The 9,464-nt window shown below is 43.3% G+C and overlaps 2 non-coding genes across 2 annotated transcripts; both read left to right on the forward strand.

The window, feature by feature from the left end:
- The first annotated feature begins 185 nt into the window (after positions 1–185).
- On the forward strand, positions 186–257 carry trnap-ugg (transfer RNA proline (anticodon UGG)). The gene has a single exon. It is a non-coding gene; the product is annotated as a tRNA-Pro (tRNA).
- A 7,039-nt stretch (positions 258–7,296) lies between these two features.
- trnap-agg (transfer RNA proline (anticodon AGG)) lies at positions 7,297–7,368 on the forward strand. The gene has a single exon. It is a non-coding gene; the product is annotated as a tRNA-Pro (tRNA).
- Positions 7,369–9,464: the final 2,096 nt, after the last annotated feature.

Consider the following 9,464-nt stretch of genomic DNA (forward strand, 5'->3'; position numbering starts at 1 on the left):
CAAATGTAATGTTTTCTATGTCAGAACTTTACTTCAGTGATGATGCAGTACACATCATCACCAGTAGAGGTGAGTAAAGTAACAAAGTTTCACTAAGGACACGCCTCAGATTTCACACACACTGACATCAGTGACAGGGCAGATGGGAGCAAACTTATAGTCTGTGTTTACCTTTCTTTCAACAAGGCTCGTTGGTCTAGGGGTATGATTCTCGCTTTGGGTGCGAGAGGTCCCGGGTTCAAATCCCGGACGAGCCCTTCTTTTCTGAACACTACAGGCTCGTTGTACTGTCCAAGATAATGATTGTCTCCTTGGGAAAGTGGAGATGACTCTGCATATTCAGCAGAAACAGTGACATTCAGTCATGTGTAGGTTTCTATAACAAACAGCAGGCTCACAGGATACCAATGTCGTCTATGTTTGTATTATGAGAACTAGCTGAATGACTGGTCGTATAACTGACAAGCCTAATTAGATAAATACTCTTATCTGTCAGCCACGGAGAAACTTCCATATGGTTTTATTTGCAGCTGTAACACTATAGTCCTGGATAGGCCTCAGTCCTCATAATGCAGACGATAACCTACAGCACTTAAGAAAGATGTCAACCACAGACAATGGTTTAATTTGCAAATCTGACAATGTACTGTACACTGAGTGTACTAAACAATAGGAACACCTTCCTAATATTGAGTTGCATTCCCTTTTGCCATCAGAAAAGCCTCAAATCGTCAGGGGCATGGACTTTACAGGGTGTCGAAAGTGTTTGACAGGGATGCTGTCCCATGTTGACTCCAATGCAGTTGTGTGTTTTCTCTGAGAGCTGGTCTCTCCTAGAAACCTTCTGATGTTGAGTTGAGTGCTGTACCCATCCATCATGTTGCCATGGTTGGTCACAGTTGTGTCAAGTTGGTTGGATGTCCTTTGGGTGGCGGACCATTCTGACACACACGGAAACTGTTGAGAGTGAACAAAACAGCAGCATTGCAGTTCTTGACACACTCAGACTGGCACCGACTATCATACCCCATTCAAAGGCACTTCAATATTTTGTCTTGTCCGTTCACCTTCTGAATGGCACACATACAGAATATGTCGCAAGGCTTAAAAATCCTCCTTTAACCTGTCTCCTCCTCTTCATCTACACTGATTGAACTGAATTTAACAGGTGACATCAATATGGGATGATAGACTTCAGCTGGATTCACCTGATCAGTCTATGTCATGGAAAGAGCAGGTGTTCATAATGTTTTGTAAACACAGACTATTTATTTACATTTATGTAACCTTTATTTAACTAGGCAAGTCAGTTAAGAACAAATTCTTATTTATAATGACGGCCTACCCTGGCCAAACTCGGACGACGCTGGGCCCATTGTGCACCGCCCAATGCGACTCCCAATCACGGCCGGATGTGATACAAATCCCGGACGAAAACCTCCTTTTAAGAAGTCAAATGACTTACAGACTACACATAGTCCACACGACAGTCTACATACAGTCTATGACAGACTTGGTAAGTCTATTTCATGGAAGGAGCAGGTGTTCCTAATGTTTTGTGCACTGGGTGTATGTAAAACTCACCCAAAAGTGTCAGTTACCACTAGAGAGTGGTAAGGAGAGTCTAATAGCCAAAACCTGCCACATCACAGATTCTGGAAGTTAACTCACAGGCTGATGAGGAGAAGGATGGGAAAAGTGTAACGATCGGGTTGGTTTCCTAAGCAGGCTTGTTGGTTTAGTCATTCAACTGAGACTGCTCTTCTCTGTATTTCCATGGAGGCGCCTCCCGCACTGCTAAAGCTAACTCTCTCTCCTCTGCTCTCATCCTTCTAGACCTATCGGCTGCCTTCGATACTGTGAACCATCAGATCCTCCTCTCCACACTCTCCGAGTTGGGCATCTCTCGCGCGGCCCACGCTTGGATTGCGTCCTACCTGACAGGTCGCTCCTACCAGGTGGCGTGGCGAGAATCTGTCTCCTCACCACGCGCTCTCACCACTAGTGTCCCCCAGGGCTCTGTTCTAGGCCCCTATTCTCGCCATACACCAAGTCACTTGGCTCTGTCATAACCTCACATGGTCTCTCCTATCATTGCTATGCAGACGACACACAATTAATCTTCTCCTTTCCCCTTCTGATGACCAGGTGGGAATCGCATCTCTGCATGTCTGGCAGACATATCAGTGTGGATGACGGATCACCACCTCAAGCTGAACCTCGGCAAGACGGAGCTGCTCTTCCTCCCGGGGAAGGACTGCCCGCTCCATGATCTCGCCATCACGGTTGACAACTCCATTGTGTCCTCCTCCCAGAGCGCTAAGAACCTTGGCGTGATCCTGGACAACACCCTGTCGTTCTCAACTAACATCAAGGCGGTGGCCCGTTCCTGTAGGTTCATGCTCTACAACATCCGCAGAGTACGACCCTGCCTCACACAGAAGCGGCGCAGGTCCTAATCCAGGCACTTGTCATCTCCCGTCTGATTACTGCAACTCGCTGTTGGCTGGGCTCCCTGCCTGTGCCATTAAACCCTACAACTCATCCAGAACGCCGCAGCCCGTCTGGTGTTCAACCTTCCCAATTTCTCTCACGTCACCCCGCTCCTCCGCTCTCTCCACTGGCTTCCAGTTGAAGTCGATCCGCTACAAGACCATGGTGCTTGCCTACGGAGCTGAGGGAACGGCACCGCAGTACCTCCAGGCTCTGATCAGGCCCTACACCCAAACAAGGACACTGCGTTCATCCACCTCTGGCCTGCTCGCCTCCCTACCACTGAGGAAGTACAGTTCCCGCTCAGCCCAGTCAAAACTGTTCGCTGCTCTGGCCCCCCAATGGTGGAACAAACTTCCTCACGACGCCAGGACAGCGGAGTCAATCACCACCTTCCGGAGACACCTGAAACCCCACCTCTTTAAGGAATACCTAGGATAGGATAAAGTAATCCTTCACCCCCCCCTTAAATGATTTAGATGCACTATTGTAAAGTGGCTGTTCCACTGGATGTCATAAGGTGAATTCACCAATTTGTAAGTCGCTCTGGATAAGAGCGTCTGCCAAATGACTTAAATGTAATGTAAATGTAAGGGTATGTCTCACTTAGGGTGTGAGTAGTCCTGGGTTTAAATCCCAGATGAGCCCACTTTTTGAGAAAATATGTGATAGATGTATTTAGGGTTGTCCTAAGTGAGTTAGTATATTGAAAGATCAAAAACAAAGTGGGGAGAAAAATCTTGCCAATAGGAAAAAAGGTAGACTGTAAGTAGCAAATATGGATATCTGTAGGCCCTTTGGTAAAACAGAGATATAAAACAATATCCAGTCAGTATGGAATATAATGTACAGTGTCGTAATGTCAACGAGTGACTTTGAATTGTGTGACAGACAGTAATATAGATACATCAACTAGAATCTTCTAAATTGCCCATGCTTCAAAATGGATCCGGCTTATCCTTACATACAGTATATAATACTGAACTGCACCTACCAGTGAAAGACCTGTGAGAGATCCATCAAACACGTTATTCCCATAGGACATATATCCTGTCCAGCCAAATGCTACCACCTTCAGCGCCATCTCCAGCAGGTAGTAAAGGATGAAGAAACAGTTGATTGTCTGAAAAACAGATCAGTGGGGGCTGCTGAGGGGAGGACGGTTCATAATAATGGCTGGAACGGAGGAAATGGAATGGCATCAAACCACCTGCTTGATGTATTTGATACCTTTCCACAGATTCCTTCCAGTCATTACCACGGGCCTGTCCTCCCAATTAAGGTGCCACCAACCTCCTGTGACAGAGATACATATAAAGTCTGTGAATTGCATGGAGCTATTGACATAAACTGTGCAAGACCCATACCTGCTATACATGAGTCATTCATGTCGGCAGTGCACTGCAGGCACAGTAAGTAATGTCTACTTGTAACTACTACTTGTAGTACATTTTATGTTCAAATGGCCTTAAATGTTGAGCCTCTTAAATAGTAGTTGTCTGGGTCAGAGAGATTCTTCACAGTCAATCACCAGGAGATTCTAGAGAGTAACATTGATGACGCTCGATGCATATACAGAAGACTTAATACATGCATATACAGTAGACATAATACATGCATATACCGGTACGTGTTTGTGCAGAGTCAGAATAGCCACTAGGTGGCAGTCTCTGACAGTTTTTACTGAGCATGCAACAGCATCAACTTGAGAGGAATTCCATATGCACGTGGCATGCAATGGAATTTAAACTCTTGGTTGTTAACTGTTTGACAGGCTCGTTGGTCTAGGGGTATGATTCTCGCTAGGGTGCGAGAGGTCCCGGTTCAAATCGGACGAAAGCCCTCCTTTAAGTTGTCAAGCAACTTACAGTATGAACAGGCCAACATAGAGTGTACAAAGCACAGTAGTGTACATTCACTAAAGCATCTCTATCAACAATATTACTGTGAATAAGTAGCCTGGAATCTTAACTCATAAGCTCTGTTTCAATATTGTTATGGTGAAACAAAGCATGTCAGTTAGGATTCCAGGCTAGTATCATAACTTAGAGCTGTTAGGATCAAGCAGAAAAACAAATATCTAAGTTAATACGTGAAATATTGTGACATTGTGAACTAGTGACATAGTGAACTCACACAGATACAGATAATATTGGCAAGGGCCACATTCCCCACCACAGTGACATAATGTTGACTGAAGATAAACTGAACCTTGTGCAGGAACTTAGACGAGTACTCGGGCAATGGAGGATGCTACAGAGGGAAACAATGACTTCAATCTGCTGTTCAGTCTCCTTTCAAATAATCTGGGTTTGCTTCTGTCCAAATGTTTGCTTCCGTTGCAAGTGCAAGCACAAAGGAAAATGGTGAAAGTCTGCTTGGAGTTAGACTGACAGTCACCAACTGCATAGTTTTGTAGAAACAGCATTGTGCAGTGGAGATAAAATATAAATACCTGTTTGATCCTGTCTTGTCCAGCTCATCAAACAGTCTCTGGAAGGCCTCCTGGGGATGAAGCCACTGGATGACTGAGACGCTTTCTGAGGAAATTACACTTTTAGAATCTTTTGACGTACCAAAGCGTTCACAGTTCAATGTGGCCATGTACATATATAACTTAAATCAAATCAAAGTGTATTTTGTCACTCATGCCTCGAATAGAACATGTGTAGACCTTACAGTGAAATGCTTACTTACAGGCTCTAACCAATAGCGCAAACAAGGTATTATGTGAACAACAGGTAAGCACAGAAATAATAACAACAGTAAAATAACAGCAGTGAGGCTATAACAGTAGTGAGGCTATAACAGTAGTGAGGCTATAACAGTAGTGAGGCTATAAAAGTAGTGAGGCTATAACAGTAGTGAGGCTATAACAGTAGTGAGGCTATAACATTAGTGAGGCTATAAAAGTAGTGATGCTATAAAAGTAGTGAGGCTATAAAAGGACACGCCTCAGATTTCACACACACCCGACATCAGTGACAGTGCAGATGGGAGTAAACATATAGTCTGTTTACCTTTCTTTCAACAAGGCTCTGTTGGTCCTAGGTATGATTCGCTTTGGGTGCAGAGGTCCCGGGTTCAAATCCCGGACGAGCCCTTCTTTTCTGAACACTACAGCCTCGTTGTACTATCCAAGATAATCATTGTCTCCTTGGAAAAGTGGAGATGACTGTGCATATTCAGCAGAAACAGTGACATTCAGTCTTGTCGGTTTCTATAACAAACAGCAGGCTCACAGGATGTCTATGTTGGTATTATGAGAACAAGCCGAACGACTGGTCGTATAACTGGCAAGTCTAATTAGATAAATACAGGGTGTCGAAAGTGTTCCACAGGGATGCTGTCCCATGTTGACTCCAATGCAGTTGTGTGTTTTCTCTGAGAGCTGGTCTCTCTAGGAACCTTCTGATGTTGAGTTGAGTGCTGTACCCATCCATCATGTTGCCATGGTTGGTCACAGTTGTGTCAAGTTGGTTGGATGTCCTTTGGGTGGCGGACCATTCTTGACACACACGGGAAACTGTTGAGAGTGAACAAAACAGCAGCATTGCAGTTCTTGACACACTCAGACCGGTGCGCCTGGCACCTACTATCACACCCCATTCAAAGGCACTTCAATATTTTGTATTGTCCGTTCACCCTCTGAATGGCACACGTACAGAATACGTCTCAAGGCTTAAAAATCCTCCTTTAACCTGTCTCCTCCCCTTCATCTACACTGATTGAACTGAATTTAACAGGTGACATCAATACGGGATGATAGACTTCAGCTGGATTCACCTGATCAGTCTATGTCATGGAAAGAGCAGGTGTTCATAATGTTTTGTAAACACAGACTATTTATTTACATTATTTATGAAAATGTGTACAGTGTCGTAATGTCAACGAGTGACTTTGAATTGTGTGACAGACGGTAATATAGATACATCAACTAGACTCTTCTCTAAGTTGCCCATGCTTCAAAATGGATCCGGCTTTATCCTTACATACAGTATATAATACTGAACTGCACCTACCAGTGAAAGACCTGTGAGAGATCCATCAAACACGTTACTCCCATAGGACATATATCCTGTCCAGCCAAATGCTACCACCTTCAGCGCCATCTCCATCAGGTAGTAAAGGATGAAGAAACAGTTGATTGTCTGAAAAAACAGATCAGTGGGGGCTGCTGAGGGGAGGACGGTTCATAATAATGGCTGGAACGGAGCAAATGGAATGGCATCAAACCATCTGCTTGATGAATTTGATACCTTTCCACAGATTCCCTTCCAGTCATTACCACGGGCCGGTCCTCCCCAATTAAGGTGCCACCAACCTCCTGTGACAGAGATACATATAAAGTCTGTGAATTGCATGGAGCTATTGACATAAACTGTGCAAGACCCATACCTGCTATACATGAGTCATTCATGTCGGCAGTGCACTGCAGACACAGTAACAAATGTCTACTTGTAACTACTACTTGTAGTACATTTTACGTTCAAATGGTCTTAAATGTTGAGCCTCTAAATAGTAGTTGTCGTTCAGAGATTCTTCTCTGATCCAATCACCAGGAGATTCTAGAGTAACATTGATGACGCTTCGATGCATATACAGAAGACTTAAATACATGCATATACAGTAGACATAATACATGCATATACCGTACTGTGTTTGTGCAGAGTCTAGAATAGCCACTAGGTGGCAGTCTCCTGAGCAGTTTTACTGAGCATGCAACAGCATCAACTTGAGAGGAATTCCATATGCACGTGGCATGCAATGGAATTTAAACTCTTGGTTGTTAACCATTTGACAGGCTCGTTGGTCTAGGGGTATGATTCTCGCTTAGGGTGCGAGAGGTCCCGGGTTCAAATCCCGGACGAGCCCTCCTTTTAAGTTGTCAAGCAACTTACAGTATGACCAGGCCAACATAGAGTGTACAAAGCACAGTAGTGTACATTCACTAAAGCATATCTATCAACAATATTACTGTGAATAAGTAGCCTGGAATCTTAACTCATAAAGCTCTGTTTCAATATTGTTACAGAAACAAAGTATGTCAGTTAGGATTCAGGTATTAGTATCATAACTTAGAGCTGTTAGGATCAAGCAGAAAAACAAATATCTAAGTTAATACGTGAAATACTGTAACATTGTGAACTTGTGACATAGTGAACTCACACAGATACAGATAACATTGGCAAGGGCCACATTCCCCACCACAGTGACATAATGCTGACTGAAGATAAACTGAACCTTGTGCAGGAACTTAGACGAGTACTCAGGCAATGGAGGATGCTACAGATCCTGTCCTTGTCCAGCTCATCAAACAGTCTCTGGAAGGCCTCCCTGGGGATGAAGCCACTGGATGACTGAGACGCTTTCTGAGGAAATTACACTTTTAGAATCTTTTGATGTACCAAAAGTGTTCACAATTCAGAGGTGTGGCCATGTACATATATAACTTCATAAAACATAATGTTGTTTAACGCTATGTATTACAGTATGTTGTTTCAGGTAAGGAGGGAACCATCTCACCTTCATGATGGCATCTCTGTAATAACCTGTTGTATGTTAATAAACTAAACACCACAAAGGGGTCCTGTCTTACACGGTAACATCCTCAGAGAAGGTAGGTTCCTGGCTCTGACAGTGCAGCAGCTCAAAAGCTGCCCTGACGCCCAGATGTCTCCTCAGGATGGATGTCTGGATTGACATCTGCTAAATAAAGGGTTATCAATCAATAACATGTATTTACAAAGCCCTTCTTACATCAGCAGATGTCTCAAAGTGCTGTACAGAAACTCGGCCTAAAACCCCAAACAGCAAGCAATGCAGGTGTAGAACACATTGGCTGGTTAAAACTCAGTCCAGACACAGCGTTCGGTCCCGCTCCATGGGAGGAGATATCCTTCTGCGTCGCCCAGACCAGGCATTAAACGGTCAACTCAGCTCCATGTCCGGAGCCTTCTTCAGCCTTGGTGCTATAAGGAATGTAAACAAATGTACTATAATATTGTTGATAAACAAAGTAATGTACAGAAACTGTATTTCAAAAGCAGCTCATGGTGGAAAATAAATATGTTATTCCTTCATGTACAGCATCTTCGTTGAGGACCACAACCTGTTGAATGTACAGCTCCTCATATGTGTGAAGGGAAACATGTAGAGAACATGGGCTTAATTGAATGATCTTACTCTGTGTATGTGTGTGAGAGAGAGAGAGAGAGAGCGAGCGATTTTGAAGAACTTACCATGTCCTGTGTCCCCAATAGAAAAGGTGTTTCTTTTGGAGCCCTGTAATTGTCTGTTCCAGAATGAACCCCTAAGAACCAGGGGGAAACTCTCCATCATCACTACAATGTTGTCAACAAGTTAATATCAGGAGACTAAGAAAATAAAGGAAAGGAACGCTTACATTTTTTTCTCCATCCTTAAATCTTCTCAGCGAGTTCATTTTCATAATCTACACACATCTCACTTAAATGTAGGGTTCCTATGCCTTTTGTTGTTCTGATAAAATGCTTTTCATGTGGTGGTGTGTCACTCTTGTTGTGATGTGTGTGTCATCCTATGTTTATATTGTATTTATTTTTTAAATCCCAGTCCCCTGTCCCCGCAGGAGGCCTTTTGCCTTTTGGTAGGCCGTCATTATAAATAATAATTTATTCTTAACTGACTTCCCTGGTTAAATAAAGGTTAAATAAAATACATTTTAAAAAATCCCCAAAAATTTGGGTAATTATTTGTTACTCATTCGCTGACGACCACAATAAACAGCACATAAAATGGTTGGGACAGCCCTTATGACCTATGACAAAGGGGTCAGGTAAAGTGTTCTGGAATATGTTAAGGTATGGTTATAGTTCTACTGGATATTTCAGCTCTTTTGTGTTGAATATGCCTTGGACAATATATTATTGAGTTATACATCAGAGGAAATATTTACAATATATAATACGATATATGGCCTCTTATAACTG

The sequence above is a fragment of the Oncorhynchus masou genome, unplaced genomic scaffold (genome assembly GCF_036934945.1).
Source record: "Oncorhynchus masou masou isolate Uvic2021 unplaced genomic scaffold, UVic_Omas_1.1 unplaced_scaffold_10207, whole genome shotgun sequence".
In the NCBI taxonomy this organism is placed as follows: Eukaryota; Metazoa; Chordata; class Actinopteri; order Salmoniformes; family Salmonidae; genus Oncorhynchus; species Oncorhynchus masou.